This window comes from Kogia breviceps, chromosome 2, assembly GCF_026419965.1.
Source record: "Kogia breviceps isolate mKogBre1 chromosome 2, mKogBre1 haplotype 1, whole genome shotgun sequence".
NCBI classification, from domain to species: domain Eukaryota; kingdom Metazoa; phylum Chordata; class Mammalia; order Artiodactyla; family Physeteridae; genus Kogia; species Kogia breviceps.
Window position 1 is genome coordinate 193,919,351 of NC_081311.1, and position 21,929 is coordinate 193,941,279.

The window sequence follows — 21,929 nt, forward strand, 5'->3', positions numbered from 1 at the left end:
ACCTCACCGCGGAGGCTGGGAGAGCTGGAGAGAGAGTCTTTACCGGTTGCTGCGCAACGGCCCAGTGACGTCAGCAGATTGAGTTTGGTTCCCAAGGTAACTGACCAGGCAGCTGGGCCGGGAACTATTTGTGTCTGTCCCCAGAGGGTCTGCGGAGCCTCCGGGGTCTGGCGCAGCTGAGGAAATGCGCTCCTGGCCCGCGGGCAGGCGGGAGACGGAACACAGAGGCCCTTTCAGCTCTCGGAGACTGGCGACCCAGGCGGGGCGGGGTCTGCGCCCAAAGCCGGACGCCCCAACTCCGCTCCCTGCCGCTCGGGTTTTCTCCCCGCTCCTGCCCTGTGGCCCCTGGACCGCCAGGCTTTGTCCTACTTATAAACGCCCTGCTGGGTAAACTCCTAGAAGTAAAGCGCTTCTGTTTGTAGCACCCCGGCCCGCACTGTCACCCTCAGTGGAACACAGCGGGCTCTCAGCGCGGCCTCTCCGGGGGACCGTGGACGTTCGCTCCCCTTTCAGAGCTGCGAGATGCCTCCAGCACTCCGAACCCCTTGTCAGGTTCTGATCTCGAGCCCTGGTGAGCCGATCAGCAGACCGGCTCCATAATCTGGGGACCACAATGCAAAAATAAAATGAGGGGCCCCTTGTTCAAAAATGACGGTGGGACAAGGTAGGGAATAGGCCCCAGTGCTGCCCACTGAGAGTAAACTGCAAGAAAGTGAAAGTGACAAGTACACGGGTAAACGGAGGCGGGTGGCGTCAGTCACAGAGGAGAGAGGATAAGGTTCAAACCTGGAGCAGCAGAAGGTGAGGGACACGGCACAACAGGAGCATAAAGAGCAGCAGGTGCCGAAAGACAAAGCAGTGACCTAAATTGGGCCCCGAGAGCTGGCCCAGGCCCGCCTGGGGGACCCCTCAGAACTCAGCACTGTAACTGGGTCTTGGGACTTAAGTGGCGCAGTCTATCCAGGCCTCTCAGGCTCCTCCCTCATTATGGCACCCGTCAAAACAGGGTAGCACCCAGGCCTCTCACAATGTGTCTCCAAGGAGACACTACCACCTCCCCCTGTCCAATGTGCCAAGCCAGGCTGGACTCAGGGACATGGATCTATGAACCCAGGCCACAGAGAACAAGCCAAGCATCGACATCCAGACCAGCTGTTGACCCAGGAGCCAGGGCCACTCTACCTGTCCCATCAAGCGAGGCCTCTGCTCCATCCCTGTGAATCTTCATGTCTCTTGTGAACAGTCTGACAGCTGACGGGGGGCTCAGAGGGCAGGAGGCATCTGTTATCTCTGAAAGAGCAGCCGCAGGGCTGGCCTTCCTGGGCAGTGACTCTCCACAGCCTGATTCTCAGTTGAGAAAGCCTGCAGCCCTCATCGTCTCCTCCCCTCTGGGTGAAGCAGGCTCCCTGATCCCAGATTCACATATAGGACCTGTTCAAGGATTCACCCAGGCCCACCCCCCCATCGCCCAGGCTCCCTGGTCTGTCCCAGATGACCCCTCGGGAATGGGCCCTGGGCCTAGGAACCAAAGCTGTTGAGGAGAACCGGCTACATAATTTATGGGGCCCAAGTGCAAAATGAAACTGCAAGGTCCCTTCTTCAAAAAGTATTAAGAAAAAAAGAAAAAGTATTAAGAATGTCATGACAGGGACAGCAAAGCATTAAACCAAGCACGGAGCCCTGTGGGACTGCACAGATTGCAGGCTCACGAAACGAGGCCAGCTGGTGAGTCCTAGACACCAAGCAAGCCTCCTTCCCGGGCACAGCCCACCTCTTCCCTCTCTCAGGGTCCATCTGTTGGCCTCTCCCCACACTGCTGCTGGCTGCTTCCAGGACCACTGTCCTAACCATCCATTCAACACAATGTGGGCATCTAGAGGGTCCTCAAAGAGGCCCACAAGATATTACATGGCGGGGGGAGGGGGGGAGATGTACCCAGTGCTTTCTTTTTTAAAAAAAATAAATTTATTTACTTATTTTTTTTTGGCTGCATTGAGTCTTCGTTGCACGCGCAGGTTTTCTCTAGTTGCGGGGAGCAGGGGCTACTCTTCGTTGCGGTCCAGAGGCTTCTCATTGCGGTGGCTTCTCTTGTTGTGGAGCACGGGCTCTAGGCACGTGGGTTTCAGTCGTTGTGGCACATGGGCTCAGTAGTTGTGGCTCGCGGGCTCTAGAGCACAGGCTCAGTAGTTGTGGCGCACGGGCTTAGTTGCTCCGCAGCATGTGGGATCTTCCCGGACCAGGGCTTGAACCCATATCCCCTGCATTGGCAGGGGGATTCTTAACCACTGCGCCACCAGGGAAGGCCCTCAGTGCTTTCTTATCAAAGGACCAAAACCACAGAACACTTCCAGAAATGCTCGTTTCTGCAAATGCTGGATGTTTGATTCTCTATTTTCAACTGAAGAACACTTGCTCTTGAAAAAATACCTGAGGGTCATCTACGTAAGATGATGAAATATGAAGTGTAGCAACCAATTGATGATAATTTGGCACTGGTTATCACTAAAACAGTATATACAAGAACGAAAATCAAGGATGTGTTTGTGGCCTCCTAAGGTCTACATCACACCCATGGTTTGTCCCACTCTGTCCTCAGGGAACCAAGGGAGAGAACTTCTGCCTCAGCCCCTCTGCTTCATCTCCACCCTGGGATCAGGGCCTGCAGATGCCCCTGCTGGACTCCCCACTCCCTCCGTCAGCCTCTCTGAATCCTACCCTCCTGCCAAAGTGAGTCCCCCCATGTGGGCGCTGTGCCGCACCATCCAGGTCCCCTGCAGCCCTGAAGGACTACGGTGCCCCCGTGCTGGGAGAACAGGCTGCAGACACAAGGACCCTCCGCTGTCAGCCCTCTCCGGAGATCCCCTCTACTGAAGAAAATAAAATGCCTTGGCCAAAGCCAAGATCTTCACCTGTTTAAAGCATCACTCTGGCTACAGTGCAGAGAACGGATTCACCACATGCATCGCCTACTGTTGGGCACATGTTAACCCTTCGGCCTGATTGTCAGTTTTAACCTGTATTTGTGCAAGATAACGTGTCCGCTGCTTGAGGTTGGAACCCAGCCCTTGGACTGTTTGGATCCTTGCATGGCCTTGCACTGAGTAGGTGCTCAATAAATATTTACAGATCGCAATCAGCTGGCACTTCTGTTTCTGCAGTGATCTCCAGGAGTCTTCCTTCTCAGACCAGCATCAGTACCACTCGGGAGCTAGGAGGAAATATGCAATCCCAGGCCCCACGCAGACCTCCTCAATCATAATCTGTAATTTAACAAGACAGCCCAGAAATTCAGATACGTGGTAAAGTTTGAGAAGCGCTTCTGGTGAGTAGAATAACTAGAGGGCTAGACAAGGAGGTGTGGGAAGTCGGAAGTGAGGCAGGAGGCGAGCTCGGGTGCACACAGAGGGTTCACCTGGGGAGTCTCCCTTAAGAGTGGCGATCACCGTGAGTCACTGAGTCTGCGAAGAGACCGGACCAGTAATAAAGCAAACTCCAGGGTGCTTTCTATGTGCCAAACACTGGTTTCTCAACCTTTTACAGCCAATAACTACTTTAGTCTCCACAACAGCCCTACAACGTGGTACTGTTAGGATCATCATTGCAGATAGAGAAACCGAGGCCCCGTGCGGTTGAGATTATTCCAGAATCTTCAGCAGGTACACACATTTGGTTGTACCTGGTGTTTAGGGCAGGGTCTGTTCTGATTGGCCGCTGACTGTCCCACTGGTTATTCAATGTTTTGAACGTCACCCTGGTTACACAGCTGGATGGAAGAGGCAAGATCCAAATCAGCCCGCTATGCTGGAGCCACGCTCCAAACCAGCATCCTCTATCCATCTAGTGCCGTCACCACCCAGAAACAGCACACCTCAGGGATGAGTAATGTGTGTCAAAGTGCTGTGCAAGCTGTAAATCACAGTATGAATGCCACATGGATTCCTCCGGGGCAGAAATGAGAGAAGCCTGTTAAAGCTGGAGAAGCTTGGGGCTTCCCTGGTGGCGCAGTGGTTGAGAGTCCGCCTGCCGATGCAGGGGACACGGGTTCGTGCCCCGGTCCGGGAGGATCCCACACGCCGCGGAGCAGCTGGGCCTGTGAGCCACGGTCACTGAGCCTGCGCGTCCGGAGCCTGTGCTCCACAATGAGAGAGGCCACAACAGTGAGAGGCCCGCGGACCGCAAAAAAAAAAAAAAAAGATGGAGAAGCTGGACTGCGAGAGGGCAGATGATGTGAGGAAGCAGAATTCTCTCTGCTTGCTCAAGGGGGTAACTGAGCCAAGAAGGAAAAGCCTCCCTAAGTGGAGCCCCAGGATCAGCCCACGGAGGCTCTAACTTGCCAGAGACCGTCAGGCACTAAGCAGGTTAGCCCGGGTGTGTCCTCACGGAATAACCGAGCTCTCCTGATATCGACCATCAGGGGGCGCTGCTCCCCAACCTTCGTCCCGCTGGACCCCACCTGCTCTCTGGAAACTAGGACTTGGAAGGAGTCCTAGTGAGCAAGCCCCAGGACTTTGAGAAGCAGGAAAGGAGGGAAGGCAGATGGAAGGGGCTCTCATACCACTTTCAGTCCCAATACACCCCTATGGAGAAGCTCTTGTTCCCACTTTACAGATGAGGAATTTGAGGCCCAAAGATGTTAGGTAAGATCCCCCAAACCAGGAAGTTAGGTAGAGGTCGAGCTGGGTCATTTGATTCCAACCTCAGTTCCCAAGGGGACCACAGGTAGATGCCAGCTCATTTGACCCTGTCCTGTCGTTGGTGTACCTGCTTCTATTGACCTTGTATTCTGAGAGGTGACTAGAAATCCCACCACAACTGTATTCCCACAATTACAACAGCCAGGCCTCATAAAAGCAGCCTTCTTGAACTTGAACTTTTTGAGGTGGTGGGCTCCTGCTTCATTGCCCTCTGGCCTTCAAGAACCCTCACCTGTCACCACAGCCGAGCAGCCTCCCCATTCAGGCAGAACCTGAGGTCTCTTCTGCTCCAGAATCTGGCTCTGGGCCCCCAGAACCGTGTCCTATTTTACATCCCCTCCCCACGCCAGGGACCCCATGGGTTCAGCTTTTGCCCCCTGGCACCCCACAGCAGGCAGGCGCACAAATAAACACGTGGACATTTGAGCCTGTGGCTGGGGCCAAACCAGGCACCAAGCTTTTTTCTCAGCTCCCACCAACTCCTTTTATGGCCTCTGGGTCCAGTTCCTTCTTCATAAGTCATAACTGGAAAAGGCCTCAGGAGTCACTGAGTCCAACTTGTGCCAACACTTTCCTTTTCTAAAGGGGGAAAAAAAAAAGTATGCCTCACGGTCTCCAGGCGGGTTCCTAAGACCAGGGCAGGGCGGGAAGCGTCCTGAACGGGAAGGAAACTCCAGCCCTGAGACGGGACCTGGGCACGCACCTGTAATGTAGAGGGAAGGGGGGACCCTAATCTCCGCTTCTTCAACGGCCCTCTTCCCCAGTTCCTGAGGTTCTGTCACCTGCCCTGGAGACCGCCTAATGAGCATCTAATCCGCCCACCTCGGTAGGACGCTTTCCTTCCCTCTGTCCTGGGAGCTGGGGGCAGCTCGCGTGTCTGGCAGCACGGTGTAAGTGTAAGTGATCATGTGTGTACAGAGCGTGTGAGCCGCCACACACGCGTCCGCGCCATTGCCGGGTTGGGGGGTGGTCTGCGCGCGCCCCCTAGGGGCCGGCCACCACCCGCTGCCGCAGCTGCGAAGTGGCCGTGCGCAGCGCCGCGTCTACCCGGCGCGCACCAGCCTCGCCACCCTCCCGTACCGGCCGAGAGCACGGGGTGTGTTGGCTGGCAGGCTGGCGCGCAGCACCCGGAGCCAGCGCGCTTCTGGTTCTCGGTCCCCGGGCCTCCCCTTCCCGCCTGGCATTTTCTGTTTTCCCGGGCCTCCCCTCCGCCCGCGAGGAGCGCTCCGGGGCGGGGTCCGAGAGCAGCCCCGCCCGGGCCGGCCGAAGAAGGTGGCAGGACTGCCGGGCGCGCGCCGCCCCTCCCTGCCGCCCCCGTCCCCGCCCCGGCGCCCCGATGGGTTTTTCCATGACTGCATCCGGCCCCGGGCCGTCTTTGTTCCCGCCATCCCCGGCCGTGCCTGCGAGCTGGTCCGCCTCTCTCCCGCGCGCCGGGGTTTTTCCAGGGCTCAATCGGAGCACTGTGGAGCCGCCTCCCCTCCCCCGGCCTCCTGCGCCCCGGCCGAGCTGCGGCCCCCGCGCGACCCCGAGATCCCCTGGAGGGAGCCGAGCTCTCTCCAGACCCACCGCTCCGTCCGTCCTGTCCCCGCCGCCAAGGCCCGCAGCCCATGAGCCCCGTATTTGGGCGCAAAGTTGACCGTCAGCCGGCCCTGGCGCTCCCGCGCTTCTTGAGGCGCTCTTGGCGCCCCGAGTCCCTCCCCGGCTTCACGTTGGGGTGCGAGGGTCAGGTGTCTGCAGAGCCGGGCCGCCTCTGCCTCCAGCTTGTGTTAAGGCCTCACATTTCTCCCAAGGGGCAGGCGGCGCAGAGGGGCACCCAGGGGCGCGCACACGGTCCGTCAACAGCCTGAGGCCGCCATTTGTGATCGCCGTCCCACCGCGCGCCGGCCGCTCCCGGGCAGAGACGCGCCCGCGCCCGCGGGAAAATGGGCACACTCGCGGGCAGTACGCGCTCCAGAGCGCGGGGGACTCCTCTGTGCTCCTGGAATCCCCTCCCCGCCCCCCGGAAGGAAGGGGAGATAGGCAGAAAAGGGGAGGTGGGAGATGGGGGCGTTCGAGGGAGTGAGGACAAGCATGCAGTCTCCATGTGCCCCGTGGGGACTGTGTGTCTGCAGCCCGATCCTGCACTGAGCTGCGTTCATTTCGTACGTGTCTGCGAACCCGCGGAGCCTCCCAGCTATTACCTTGACATGTTGGCGGGAAAAGTGTAAGAAACACGGTGTTTGCTTCCGAGTGAGGCTTGCTAAGCCCTGCCAGAGAAGCCAGACTCCCAGCGTGGCCTCCAGCCTGGGGTACAGGGGTGAGAGGGCGTCTGGGCAGCGGAAGGGGTCTTGGATTAAGAGGGTGTCTGGCTCTGTGGGGTTTTTGGACTCCCTGGCTGGTCCCCTCCCCACAACCCGGCAGGAGGCAGCCTCAAATGGCTAAAGATCAGGGGATGAGGGCGGGAGAATGGTGCAGGGTAAGGGACCCCCAGTCCACGGAGGCCCAAGGCCACCTCGCTGTGGAGAGTGGGAGGGAGCGTTCCCAGATTCCTTTGAGTGCCAACTCCTTTCCCCCCTCCCTGGTGCATTATCTTGTTTCCTAAGCAGTCAAGGGGGAGCCCAACTGTTCTGAAAGGGTGCTTTCTCCAGGTTTGTCTTTGTCAGCTGTGCCCGCTCTTTCCCTCTGTCCAGCCCCTTCCCCTCTTCTCTACTCTCAGAGGCTGAACTTTGCCCACCCCTACCCACTAGTCACCCCGGTACCAGGAAGTCTTGGTCCCTGGGCTCCCTCCTGCTCAGGGGTTAACTCAGATGCCCTTGCCCTTGTGGAGTTGGTAGAAAGTTCCAGAAGCTGAGGCAGAGCCCCTTGGCCTGCCTCAGGGTTTCTCCCTGTCCTTGGCCGTGGTCGGCAGTGGGGACAGCAGGTTAGAAAGAGAATCCTCTAGCACGAGCATTCTGTTTGCTTTTCCTTTGTCCTCAGCTGTCTTGTCCACCACTGACCCTTCAATCTCCATGTTCTTGCTCAGGTTGAGAATCTTAGGCCCTGGTCTTAACCATTATCCCTCAGTTTTCCCATCTATAATCTGGGGTTAATAATGGTGCCTACCCCCCAGAGTGGTTATATGGGTTAAATGAATTTATATGAATTTCACGTATGTAAAGAGCCTGGCATATAGCAGATACTAAACAAACATTTGCTATCGTTATTGGATGTTAAGCGACTTGTCCAAGGTCCCACAGTCAGTGGCTAAACTTGATGCCAACCCAGGTCACCTGACCTCAGAGCCTAGGCTCTCATACTATGCTAGTGAAATTTTGCCCTAACAGAATGGAGAAACAGTATTAATGTACGTAGCTCATCTGCAACGTAGGGGAAAACAATAGTTGCTGGGGGTTAGGAGACATTTTTTCAGGAAAGGGCCACATTCATAAGAGTAATGTCTGACCTAGTTCCCACTTTATGGCTGTTAAATTTGTTTCATGGGTTTTTTTTAGTTATGTGTGTCAATTGAGAAATTTATGACAATCAGATAATCACCTTGCTGGGGGAAAAGTCTAGGTCTTTCCAGCAGTAATGTGAATCCTATAATGTTTCGTCATTTCATATTTATCACCTTGTCTGTGCCCAACATTGTAGGAGATGCCGTGGAGGCAGGGGGAGCATTCTTAGCAGAAAGAGCGCTCACTTCACTGTCTTCTTGGGGAAACAGTAGGTATGTCTGTGTGACATGACGCCCTTAATTGCCAAAAGGAGTAGTTCAATTAACGAATGGTTACTATCTGATGAGGACTTGCGGTGGACAGATCGGAGGTAGCTCCATGATCCTTCTTCCTGGTTCGTGACCTGAATGTGGGAGGGAGGCATGTACGTTTGGGACTTGTTATAACCAATAAAATAGGGCAAAGGTGATGAGAGGTGTGATTGTGTGCATGTGATTATGTTACATGAGATTGTAACAACCTTTTTGCTAGGATACCTTCTTCCTTGCTGGCTTTGAAGGAGTGAGCTGCCGTGTTGTGGACTGCCTATGGAGAGAGTAAGATACTGAAGATACCAGCTGACACCAAGCAAGAACTGACACCTGTAAAGAACTGAATTCTGCCAACAGCCATGTGAGCTTGCAAGCAGATTCTTCCCGTCAAGCCTCAGATGAGACCCCAGCCCTGACCAACACCTTCACAGAAGCCCTGTGGAGGAGCTCAGACGCCTATGAGAAACTGTGAATAGTAAATATGTACTGTCTTAAGATGCTATGTTTGTGTTTGTGTTGTTATAAAGCAACAGAGAACTAACACATGATCTACTGGGTGAAGAGTCCTCCATGGGACTGTTAGGGGGCACGAAAAAGTATAAGGAACCCAGCACTTCAGGAGCTTCCCGGCAGTCAAGGTGATAAAGGAAACACAGCATGATTCCACCACTGAACAAAAGGAAAGTAATGTTTCTGAAGCGGCAACTTGGCTCCTGATTCTAAGCAGAATTTGTCATATGGAACAGTAGAATCTATGACCAGAGCATAGAGTCTGTAGGGTCTGGACCTTCCTTTAGTTCAAGATCCTTCTTCATCCTGCCTGACCTCCTGGGACACCATGCCCTCCCATTCACTACCCTCTTCCTGGACTGCCCTTCTCCCTTTTCTGCCTGTTGACTCCGACACTCAAGGACCAGCTTGGTCCTGTGGCCTCTACTGTGAAGCCTTCTTCAGTTCCCTAGCAGAATTAACTGCTTTCTCCTGATTTCCCAAATGTTTGTTGTCAAAGGCATTATGTCATATTATTCATTTCTAATTATGTATTGAGCACCTACTAAGTGTTAGGCCTCCTCTTAGGTGCAAGAGATACAGTCACAGATACAGCACAGGGCTGTCCTTGGGGCCTACAGCCTGGTGGTGGCATGGCTGTCATGGGCCCATCCGCTCTTCCACTTAGGGCCAGGCCCTCTCTGTATCCTTAGAGCTCAGCACAACACACAGCAGCCACAAGTCTCCATGTTGGTTAAGTGAGGGACCAAGGCTAGGCATGTCTTCTTCCGGTTATCTCCTGATGGATTGCCAGCCTCCCCTCTTGACAGGCTTTGGGGGGTGAGTTAACTATGAAGTATGCCCCCAGATAGCTGAAGCTGTTGGATATTATGATTTAGTGAAGTCCATGTGAACTCAACATTCAGCATGTTGACAGAGAATGTCAGCACAAACTGACTTAGTTTACCTGTAATTGATGTGGGGCTTTTGGGGTTGATGGTAATTAATCAGTAGGTTCAGCAACATTTTAAGGTTGCTCAATTCTCAGCAGTATGGAAGGAGATGGGGAACATCCTGTGCCAGTGATAAGAGATTTATGCATCTAATTTCTCTAAAAAATGAAGGTCTTGAGAATTCCCTGGCAGTCCAGTGGCTAGGACTCCGTGCTCTCACTGCCGAGGGCCTGGGTTGAGTCCCTAGTCAGGAAACTAAGATCCCACGAGCCTCATGGCGCAGCCAAAAAAATACATTAATTAAAAATAAATTTAAGGGACTTCCCTGGTGAGGCAGTGGTTGAGAATCCACAGGCCAATGCAGGGGACATGGGTTCGAGCCCTGGTCCGGGAAGATCTCACACGCCGCGGAGCAACTAAGCCCGGGCGCCACGACTACTGGGCCTGCGCTCTAGAGCCCGTGAGCCACAACTACTGAAGCCTGAGCGCTCTAGGGTCCACATGCCGCAACTACTGAGCCCAGGTGCAGCAACTACTGAAGCCCGTGCTCCACAACAAGAGAAGCCACCGCAACGAGAAGCCCGCACACCGCAACAAAGAGTAGCCCCTGCTCGCCGCAACTAGAGAAAGCCCGCGCGCAGCAACGAAGACCCAACGCAGCCCAAAATAAATAAATTAATTAATTAAATAAAATCAAATAAATAAAATAGAAAAAGAAAGGGGGCCACGTAGTGGCCCTGTTAGTCCTTGTTGCTTGTTACCACCCTTCGGTGTTTATAAGGTGGATATTCAATTCCCTTGTAACTAGTGGCAGCCCTGCTTGACGACTTCAAAAGGGGCTGCCTGCCCACACTCTCAGGTGGAGTTTGGAAATGTCTCAGGAACGTGGAGGGCACAGACGGTAGCATTCGGGTGTTGCCTTGGGGAGCAGCCCGCTCCATCCTGCCGCTGCCCCTCCCCTAATTTCCTAGCCATAGCAGGCAACGTAGGGCCCCCTTGTGCTCAGTTTCCTGAGAGCCTCCTTTCCCAAGTATCCGGCCCTCAGGGAAGGATGGGATGCTGCCTCAAGTTCCCCCATCAGCGGGGTCCTGCCAGCCTTTTCTAGGGCTGCCCACCAGGTCCTGCCTCTTGCTGCATCTCGGATGGATTTTCCTGCCTGTGGCCCATCCTTGCACCTGGCGCCTCCATTATCTCCGCTCGGAATTTACAAGCCACTGCAAAATCCTCCAATGGGAACCTCCACTCCCCCCACCCTGCCTCCCAACACTGACCAGGGCCTCTAGGGGACTTTTTGCAGTGTGACGAGGTTCCTGGAAGCCGCCTGGAGCTGTACTTCATTCCCTGCAACTCGTTTACCACAGCTTTCCCCAGGGAGCTGTAGGAGCCTTTTCCCCAGTGTTGAGGAACCTGTCTCTACTTGTTTCCTCACTGTCCCAGTTTGCCTTCCTTCCCTCCTGGGCAGAGCTGATGTCCCCTTTTAACTTAAGCTGCAGGGGAAGTGGTCTTGGGAATGACCTAAAAAGTTGCCCCTCAGCCCCATAATCTAAAAGCTCCTCCTGTGAACCTTGTATCCTTTTTTTTTTATCAGGTCTCCTCCCCCATCCTCCCTGGAGCTGCACCATCTGGGGTGTCCTATCTTCACATCCATTTTTCTGATCCTTGGGATTTGATGACCCAAATTTTGGCCCGACATCTTGGCTGCGGGCCTGTCATTACTTTGGGTCGCCTCTCAGACTTGGTGTGAAGTTCTAGAAGGACTTGCCCGCTCCACACACTGTCCATCCTCAGGGCCCTGCCTCTTCTCCTTTCCCTAGGATGTTGCTCCACTGAGGCCGCTGTGATAACACATCTCCAGGCTCTGATCTCTTCCTCAACCAGACAGCTCAGCCCAGACAGTTTCCAGCTGATGGGATGGGGTTAATAAACACGGAGGGAAGTCTTTATTGTTAAAAAAGAAAGAAAATTCTCTTCTAAAAAAATAGTGATGCACATGATAAAAAATGCGAAAAGCAAAAAAGAAACTCTCTCTGCTAGCCTTGCTCTCCAATCCCACCCTGCACAGGTAACTATTTTGGGTTTCTTGTTTCTTCCAAACATTTTTTAAGCACTACTCTCCCCACCGCCCAGGCCACCCAACAAAACGGCCTGATTTGTAGCGTTTGCCAATTTTCCTGGTATAAATACTCCCGCCATCGCTGATGTCAGGCTGCTAATGTGATGTCAGTGAATGTGCAGTTGAGAAGAAATACACGCGGTTGGTGAGGGATGAGAGCCACCTCCAGCTCGCCACTGTAAAGTTACGTGCACGTCATCAAACACAGCCAGACGCACACAGAGGTGTCTTCCATTACATTACATTACACCTTGCTTCTTACGTCGTATTGTACCTACCTAACCAACTTCTCAGCAAGATGAAGCCACGTATAACAAGCACCACAGTGGAATGGATGTCTCCCACCCACCTGCTCCCCATATAAGACTAAAGGTGGGGAAGGTCTGTCCTACAACCATTGAGGAGTGTGTGTAGCAGAAAACTACGTAGGGTCATGAGGTAAATTCGGGGGTAAGTGATTTTAAGAAGCTAATTAGTGGAATGTCACTTTTGAAGAAACAATATCTTAATTTCTAATCGAGTAATTAGCAGTTAATTCAAGACAGGATTTAGACTGTTCTGCCAGGAAAAACAAAAAATCTTCACCTAACTCCTTTTAAAACTTCAAATGATCAAATTTCCCAGCCAGAGAGAATTCAGGAATCTACAAAACCTGGAGAGTGGAGCCCAGTGAGAGAGAGATCACAGGCAGGTGTGTGGCCGTGAACTTCCGGGTCCTCTTCAGAAGCCACGGACAGCCCAGGCTGACAGCCTCAAATGATCCGCCGTGGTGGCTGCCCAGGACCCCCTCCGAGCTCCACTACGAAACATTTGTGTTTTTTTTTTTAAACAAGCACTTGAGCAGAGGATTTCGACTCTGGGGTTCTGGTGACTTCCTCTGTGGTTGGCCTGTCGCTCTGCCTCCTGGCACCTCTGTCAGGCATTTTGAGTTCCCAGCAGTCTTTGTCACAAGGAGGATAATTAGGACTGGTGTCCACCTGGGCTCTTGGTCTGGGTTATTCTCCGAAAGGCTGCTTCTCATAGACAGCTGAAACGGTTTTGTGTACCCTTCAAGTGACAGAAGGTGACTCATGGGACGCCTGCCATGCTGGCCTCTGTGAACCCCTCCTCTCCCGTCTTAATCCCGGGAGTGGTCGGACAAGGGGGCACAGGGTTGAGCATTAGAAGCGCAAACTAGGGGCTTCCCTTCCCTGGTGGCGCAGTGGTTGAGAGTCCGCCTGCCGATGCGGGGGACGCGGGTTCGTGCCCTGGTCCGGGAAGATCCCACATGCCGCGGAGCGCCTGGGCCCCGTGAGCCATGGCCGCTGGGCCTGCGCGTCCGGAGCCTGTGCTCCGCAACGGGAGAGGCCACAAGATAGAGAGGCCCGCGTACCGCAAAAAAAAAAAAAAAAGCGCAAACTTAGTTTATAGGAAAAGGATGGTTTCTCGTGCCGTCGCATGCTTGGAACGGAGCAAGGGAGGGACTCATTCCGAATGCTAAAATGTGCAGGTGTCAGAGTCCCTAGACTCTTCCGCCGGCCGCTGTTCTGCGGCAGGAGGTTATGGATGACTCTGCTGACAGCACTCTGGGTTCCCTGTGAAGCAGGTGACGGAGCCCCTGGGCCCCATCTTTTCCAGGGATACATCTCGGGCAAAGCCATTGCCAATGGGCATAGGGGAATATACAAAATGGGCATATACAGCTAACAGGTATACACAAAGTTCAAAAGACTGTCAGGTTGGAACCAGATAGCTAAGAAATCTCTTTGGCTTCAGACAGCTCCCTGAGGACAGTGCCATTTCAGTCTGTTTAGGGGGCAGCAGGAGGAGAGCTGGGTCATTATGAGGCCAGGTAATCAGAGGGGACCTCCCCGTGGTGAGGGAACCCGCGACTTTCACTGGATCTTAAAGGGGGGTGGGGGTTAGAAACCTAGAAGGGAGGGAGATTTAGTATCTAAAAGCCACAGGCTGATAAATAAGTGAGGCTTGTCCTGGGAAGAAATGTCAGCCTTTGGATTTATTCCTCCATCCTGCCACTTTCCGGGATACAGTTTTCATTCACTGGCAGGTATGTGTTTCAGAATACCCTTGGGGACAGGAAACATGTGGCCATTTATTTTTTTGGCGTTTGGGCCTGATTTACTCGCGTCGTCAGTGTCAGACCTGCCTTGTTCATTTAGGCTGAAGGGTAGTAATGCAGAAGACTTCACTCCTCCCAGCAGGAGCCCCCCCGCACATCCACCGCCTTGCCTCGGTGGGGACAGCAGGGCTTCAGGACGGTACCTGGGAAGGCTCTTCCAGGGCTGGCGCAGAGGAAAGTCCACAGAGAGGGAATCTGGGAAGGGGGGGTGGGGGGGGCAGCAGAGCACAGAAAGCCCTGGGTGGATGGTCCTTCAGTCAAGATGCAGGAAAGGGCCCAGCTGCATAACATTCAATAACAGACTGGGAGCAAAAGAGATAGACTGGAAATATGGAAGGAAAAATCATTTTTTAAAAAAGAGTAAATCTGAAAAAAAACAGATGCTGCTGAGGAAGGGGGGAAATGGGTCCTTTTAAACACAGTTGCCAGGAGGTACTGGGGACTGCATAGCAGTCCTAGTAAACTGAGGGTGTGTATAGCACATGCCATCTGCCCCCTCTGTGGGTCTCCCACCAAGGTCTTTGGCACAGGTGCTCCAGAAAACAAGTACAAAGATATTACTATTGGTGGTAGATACAGATGTTTATACGTATTACATTTTTGTACCTGTGGTGGGCTGAGTAATGGCCCCCAGAGACAGGACATGCAGCCATGTCCTCGTCCCCAGAACCTATGAATATGTTGCCCTATATGGTTAAAGGGACTTTGTATATGTGATTAAGTTGAGGGTCTTGCAATAAGGAGATTATCCTGAATTACCCGAGTTGGCCCAAGGTAACCACAGGGGTCCTTATAAGATGGAGGCAGGAGAGTCATCAGAGCCAGCAAGAAGGGACAGGACAGTGGAAGAAGAGGGTGGCGGGAAGTGCTCTGAAGATGGAAGAAGGGCCCAGAGCTGAGGAATGAGGCAGGTCCCTAGAAGCTGAAAAAAGCAAGAAAGCAGAGTCTCCCGTGAAGGCTCCAGAAGAACACAGCGCTGCCAACACCTTAATTTTAGGCTCCTGAACCTCTGGAGCTGTAAGAGAACAAATCTGTATTGTTTTAAGTCACTAAATTCATGGTAACTTGGTATGGCAGCAATAGGAAACTAATCCAGTACTTCTGGGGGGATGTTTCGTAATTCAAAAATTTGTTTTCATTTTATGATGCTACGTTAGGAGACTGGTGATAAGGCCTAAGCCCTGTCTTCCTGTCCCTCCCCCTTCACAGGAGATAGAGCTATTTGGGAACCTTGTCAGGTGAGGCCAAGCTGTATGCCCATCTCAAGTCGGCCCCGGGGTTTCTGGAAGGCCTGGTTGTCAGACCGTGTCCAGGGCGCTGGGGGGAGATGCACCCCAGGAGAATGTCTGCAGCTGCTCTCTCCCTCCCCAAAAGCTGCTGGAAGCTCACACAAGTGTGAGGGTGATTGCAGAGGTGAACTGAGGCTCTGCACAAGGAGCTCCCCAAGACACTCACGGCCCCTTCATCCACCTCCCGAAGAGGCCATGGATGGTTTGGGGTCCAGCCCATGTCACAGGGCTTTGCCTGGGAGTGGAGAGTCCAGATGTTGCATGGCCAGGCCCTCTTCCAAGGCCAAAGCACTTCTGCCCCTATGGGAGAGGGGAATGAACCGCACTGTGCTAACAGGATCCTCCGCCCCCTTGACCTGGGTCAGTGCCTCCCTGGGAGGATGCGGCAGGGGATGCAGCCTGGGCTCAGCCTGTGGCAGGTGTGATGTATACAGTTTAGGCAGGGAGCCCATCGGGTGAAGCAGTTGGGCTCCAGAGGGAGGAGACTGAAAGGAGACGGGGTTTCAAGGCATGTGAGGATCCAGAAAGAGTTGATGATTTGCAGGAAGAGAAACCCCTGTGTGCATTTGTGTGCGTGCGTGTGCACAGAAGTGACGGGGGTGGTCGAGGCCGCAGGCTGCTGGGGAGGCTGCAGGGTCTGGATCTCAGCACAGGCAGAAGAGCAGCCTTGGTGGGAAGAAAGATGGTTCTTCTCTCTCCAGATCTGGAAACTAGGTAGCAAATCCATGGACAAGGGTCTGGAAGGACACCCCACCTGCCCGGAGCTACCCTGGGGTGGGACTGGGGCGTGGGGAGGGGGAAGGAGCGTCACTCCCCCTGGATCACCTGAACTGTTCTATAATAATGATGTGCTCCTACATTACTTGTGAAATTAAAAACAAGCTTAAATATATTAGACCCTCTGAGCAGCACGGACAGTAAGCTCCAGTTGTTCAGAGAAGGGTCAGGCAGGTGTAGGACTCACCCAGGGGCTGAGCTGAGGAGTGGGATCTGACCAAGTGAAGGGGCACCTGGGGGAAGAGCTGACGAGTAAAGGGAAGGTGTGCTGGGTCGTGAAGGCGGCAAGACCCCCGTGGCCTGAGAGAGGTCCCTGTTGGAGAGGAACTGGCCACCGAGGTGATGCAGGCCACTGAGCAGCTGCTTCAGAGTCTCTGGGAGGCTTGTTTACAAGCAGAGACACCAGGGAGTTCCCTGGTGGTCCAATGGTTAGGACTCAGCGCTTTCACTGCCAAGGGCCCGGGTTCAATTCCTAGTCGGGAAACTAAGATCCCACAAGCCACGGGGCGCAGAGACAACACACACACACACACACACACACACACACACACACACACACAAGAGGCCTGGCAGGGGCTCGGAATTCCTGTTTGTTTAGTTCCTCCAACGGCTCTGATGGTAATGGTAATGGATCCACCTCTGTAAGGATTCTGCTGGGGGTGGGCGCAGGAGTCCAGGTCTCACCCCGCCCCAGACCAGGGCAGCTCAGCATTTTTGTTTTGCATGGGGGGGCAGCCAAAACCTGGGTCTACAGCTAAAAATAAAGTGTGAACACTGCTAGGCTAGAATAAGAGAATAGAGGTCGTTGTGTCACTCTGAAGTAAACTGGATTGTACTAGGCACAAGCACATTTCTGAGCAGCCAGGCAACACCTGAGATAGCGTGGGCCCTAGGGACGGAGGGCCAGGATGCGGAGGATGAGGGGGAAAGAAACGGCCAGGCCAAGAGACATTTTAGGAGAAGAATCAGAGGAAATGACTGACTGCTGGGGATGCACAAAGGGCGGTAAGCAAGATGAGCCCTAGGCCTGCGCCTCAGAGCTGGGCTTTGTCGGGCAGAGCCGTGCGGAGGTGGCCATATTGGGGGGAAGATTCCACGTTAGCGGATGACAGGGAACAGCAGTTCAAACCCTAGGCCAGGGTAAATCTGCTCTCACGGCCACCTTGAGATGGGGAGAAGGTCGCCGGAGAGTCCCGGCCATATTAGGGAGCTCCAGGAGGACAGTGGGAGGAGGGGACTCAGGGAACTCACAGAGGAGAGTTCGGGTGATGGGGCGGCTTTTCCATACGAGGGTTTCTCTGTGCTCCCTTTCCTTTCCAAGAGACCTTCACCGCGGGAAGGCCTGGAACAGCCCAGCACCACGGCGACAGCAGGGTGGGTGATAGGAGAGGCAGAGGGTGGGAGACCCTAATGCAGCCTATTAACCCCCTCCCCTCCTGTAAAGGACTTCTCACCCCAGACAGAAGGCTCAGCATCACGGCTCCAGTTACTGGTAACCCAACCGCCAAGCTTCTTCCCAAGAGCCTGCCTCCTGCTCTTCTGGCAACTTCCCTCCACATAGCCTCCTTGCCCACCTCATGGGCTTCATTCAACCCAAGGGCCCACACACCTCAGAGCAGGAACTGAAGAGGAAGACCCTTTCCACAGACGACAGGACCAGGGAGGGGCCAAGTTAGCCCTCAGGTCCACCTTGGCTCAGGATATTTATCAACTGAATTTTTCATTAAGATAGTGAAATACAGGATCATGTTCTGACACACGTGTTCAGAATTTAAATAAATGTAACATAAAAGAGGCCCAGGAGCATTGGGTATACAATCAAGAAAGTGAGGACAAAATTATAAATGCATTTTTTTCATTTTGTTTAAACAACAGTACTGCAACAAGCACTTTTGTAGCCATGCATTCTGGACACCTTAAAGAGTCCTTCCAGATAACTTCCAGAAGTAGAATTGACGGGTCAAAAGGTACCAGTTAATTTTAAGGCTTAATTTTCCCTCAAAGAAAGCTCTTCCAATTATTGGGCATTCCTAGAAGTAATTAATAAGGAAGCCCCTACCCAACAGTGGGGGTCCATTTGCTCGTCTGATACATAATAAGGGGAAATGTTATTTCGAAGGGTTTTATTTAGCCTTGCTTTGAGTATTAAGGAAGGTGAAATTTTTCTTCTTATTAACCATTTGTTTCATTCTTTTGATGAATCTGCCTGCTCACATCTCCCGCTTTTCTTTGGTGCCCTATACTTTGTAAAAGCCTTTGGTATATTAAGGATATTTGCCTCTGTTGCCACATTTATCTGGAAAATATATTTTTCAAGTTTGTCTTTTGCCTTTTCAATTTGTTTTGTTTGTGGTTTTTGACATATAGAAAATTTTCATTAAAAAATTTGAATCTAGGGCTTCCCTGGTGGCACAGTGGTTGAGAGTCCGCCTGCCGATGCAGGGGACGCGGGTTCGTGCCCCGGTCCGGGAGGATCCCACATGCCGCGGAGCGGCTGGGCCCGTGAGCCGTGGCCGCTGAGCCTGCGCGTCCGGAGCCTGCGCTCCGCAACGGGAGAGGCCACAACAGTGAGAGGCCCGCGTACTGCAAAAAAAAAAAAGTTGAATCTAATAGGCTTTTTTTGCTTTAGTTCAGTCTTGGGTGCGGCACTGAGGTATAAGCAGTAAGGACAGAAAGGAATTTTGAGGAAGGGGTGACACTCTCTGGGAGGAGAGGCTGAGTGTGGCTCACTAAAGGTAGCTGTTCCACGCCCACCCAGGACTTCCTGCCCGAGGTGAGGGAAGGGAGGGGGGGCAAAAGGGGGAAAGGACAGAGGGAGGAAGGTTCTTGATGGCAGGGCATGGCCTGGCTGGACCCAGTGTGTAGATCCGTCTCTAGGTTGGTCCCGTCTAGTGATGGGACTGGAGAGAAGCCTGCCTGCCCAGGCCTTTCTCAAAAAACAACACAAAAACCCACACAGTGTCTGAAACGTTCCGGGAAGGGGACAGAATCTACACAAAGGGGTAGTCTTTGGACCCAACTGAGGGCACGGCTGTCCCCTAGACACGCAGTCTGAACACCACACCGGAAGTTCTGCCCAATCACAAATGAGGCCAGGCTGTGAAAACCAGAAGGGGGTCAAATCCTCATTTCAATTCCTAATTACTGATGGGTGGTGTCCAGAAGAAGTCTTTTCCTGTCGTTCACGCTACACTTTCAAAGACTCTAAAGTTGTTGCTGTTTTCCTGTTTACCTGGGTGGAATTTTTTTTTTTTTTTTTTTGCGGTACGCGGGCCTCTCACTGTCGTGGCCTCTCCCATTGCGGAGCACAGGCTCCGGACGCGCAGGCTCAGCGGCCATGGCTCACGGGCCCAGCAGCTCCTCGGCATGTGAGATCCTCCCAGACCGGGGCACGAACCCGTGTCCCCTGCATCGGCAGGCGTACTCTCAACCACTGAGCCACCAGGGAAGCCCCCTGGGTGGAATTTTAAGAATCATTTAAAAGTTGGTAAACTTGCTTTTCTCCTACATCCAAAAGCTGAAAAAAATCTCCAGCACAGTTTGTGAATTTTAAATCTAAAACTGTCCTCTAAGTTTTCACACTGTGTGTTTCGTGTTTGCATAGTTGAATTTGAAAACAAAGGTCAGAGGCATTCTTTGCAACTTACTATAGGCACTTCAAAAGAATCTCTAGCTAATGTTACAGAAATAGACCATTTGGTCACTGCCTGATTAAAATGGAAAAAGCCAAAGCTTTTCCGAGAGGAAACCAAAGGATGTGAGGCTTCTAGACTCTAGAAGGGTGTGTCACTGAGGTGTGACCAGAAGTTTTGGGGGGCTTGCCTCAGCACTGTCTAAATCTGGGAAAGCGTTTTGGGGGCTGAGTGAGCAGGATCTTTAATCACACAGCTGTTCCTGACTTGAAGGCTTTCCCTGGGGGCATATTCGTGCATGGGGCAGCCTGCTTCAAGCATTCTGCCTGTGCAGAAACAGTATGTGTGTGTGTGTCATCCTAGGGCTGGTGTGTTTCCCTGGGTCTGTTATTCTGTGTTGCCGGGCAACCCAGTGTGTCTGGGTGTGTCCCCTTAGCACGCCACACCACGCTCTCTCCTGCTAAAGTCTTTGGGTACAACCAGCGCGTGAGCATCTGGGCTGTGACCATCCCCACATGAACCGGGGCTGTGACAGCTCCTGTCCTCTGGTCTCAGGGAACAAATGCCCAAAAGCACAAGTGGTGCATGCCTGGGGTTCTCCCAAGCTGCCGACCCTGGAGGTTGGGACTAACACTGGAAGTTTCCATTTGGCCGTAAGAGTGCAGACCCCTCTGTTTGAGTGGTAGGCTGTTGAAGTCCCTAGCGGGACTCTGCTTGTGGCTGAGAGTTTGCAGAGCGTACTGGCCACTCCAGACACTTCTCACCGTCCTCCCAGGAAACTTTAGAATTCTATATTTGGAACGAGCCCAAAGTCTCTCCGTACCATGCGCAGTGATCCCTCCAGGCAAAAATGAAATGTCCGGAAACGTAGCCAGGCAGACTTGTGAGTGCCTGAAACTGGTTCTAAAGGAATTTTTCAGGAAAAAAAAAAAAAAAAAAAAGACTTTAAAAATATTTTGCACAATGAAAGCAACATCTTTGGAATAGAGAACTTTCTGGGGTGATTCCTTTAGAGTTCTGTTCTATTTTGATCTTCAAGAGATCTATTTTCATACTGTAGAGGTGGAAAAATGGGTTCAGGAAAGGAGCTGATTTGCTCAGGCCACCCAGGGAGTGCAGACAGAGCTGGAACTGGAATGGGGCTCCTGCGGGTCCCGGAGGGCTTCCCCCCCGGGCTCCCCCCCCCCCCCCCCCCGGCGTGTTTGTTTCTGTTGACATCTGTGTGTCTCTGGGTGTGGCCCGCTCTGGGTGGTGCACAAGCAGGCTCTAGGTGTGTCCCATCTCGGAGCAGCTCTGCCAGTCTGGTGATTCTCCACTGCAGGGAAATTCCAGGGGGCAGATCCTGCCTCAGCTGCGGTGAGACATTATTTCCTTGGGAGGAAACCAGCTCTCAGCAGCCAGAAAGGAAACAGTTTCCACTCCGAGAGGGAGGGAGGAGGGCAGGAGGGAGGGGGCAGGAGGGAGGAGGGCAGGAGGGAGGAGGACAGGAGGGAGGAGGGCAGGAGGGAGGAGGACAGGAGGGAGGGGGCAGGAGGGAGGAGGGCAGGAGGGAGGAGGGCAGGAGGGAGGGGGCAGGAGGGAGAAGGGAGGAGGGCAGGAGGGAGGAGGGCAGGAGGGAGGGGGCAGGAGGGAGGAGGGCAGGAGGGAGGAGGGCAGGAGGGAGGAGGGAGGAGGAAGGAGGGAGGAAGCAGGAGGGCAGGAGGGAGGGGGCAGGAGGGAGGAGGGCAGGAGGGAGGAGGGAGGAGGGCAGGAGGGAGGAGGGCAGGAGGGAGGGGGCAGGAGGGAGGAGGGCAGGAGGGAGGAGGGCAGGAGGGAGGGGGCAGGAGGGAGGAGGGAGGAAGGAGGAGGGAGGAGGGAGGAAGCAGGAGGGTGGGAGGGAGGAGGGAAGGAGGGAGGAGGGAGGAGGGCAGGAGGCCCACACTGCCTTCCTGGAGGCCGGCCTGGAAGGGAGCCGCCCCAGGGCCCATAGGCCCCTGGCTCCTGAAGCCTCCAGACACAGTTTAAATTTAGACCTTCTATTCTGGTCCTTGCAGCCCAGGCCTCACCCTCTAGCTGCAGAACCAGCCAGTTTCCCTAAGCACAACTGCCCCTCTCAGGCAGTGCAGAGTAAGCTCCTCTCCTGGAGGAGTGTCCTAA

General features: G+C 53.7%; 1 long non-coding RNA gene across 1 annotated transcript; it reads left to right on the top strand.

Annotated features, from left to right (window-relative positions):
• The first annotated feature begins 5,320 nt into the window (after positions 1 to 5,320).
• LOC136793720 (uncharacterized) lies at positions 5,321 to 9,415 on the top strand. Its single transcript, XR_010839341.1, has 2 exons — positions 5,321 to 5,520; positions 8,642 to 9,415. It is a non-coding gene; the product is annotated as an uncharacterized lncRNA (long non-coding RNA).
• Positions 9,416 to 21,929: the final 12,514 nt, after the last annotated feature.